Source organism: Hemicordylus capensis, chromosome 4, assembly GCF_027244095.1.
Source record: "Hemicordylus capensis ecotype Gifberg chromosome 4, rHemCap1.1.pri, whole genome shotgun sequence".
Classification (NCBI taxonomy): domain Eukaryota; kingdom Metazoa; phylum Chordata; class Lepidosauria; order Squamata; family Cordylidae; genus Hemicordylus; species Hemicordylus capensis.
This window is the reverse complement of record NC_069660.1, coordinates 96,836,149-96,836,360: the sequence shown is the minus strand read 5'-3', so window position 1 is coordinate 96,836,360 and position 212 is coordinate 96,836,149.

Here is a 212-nt window from a genome sequence, read left to right as displayed (position 1 = left end):
CATCTTCATGCGCTTCTCAAAATCTTTTGGGCGTGTATGTGCCGGATCACGCCACTATTATCCCATCGGACCATCCTATCTTGTTAAACATTAATTGGAGTTTTTCTCATCCATTGGGATCAAGTTTCTGCCTTTTTTTGCTTTCCTGGCTTCATATTACCCGGATAATTTGTTAAGGCACTCGCCGACATAGCCCAACCAAGGCCAATGTA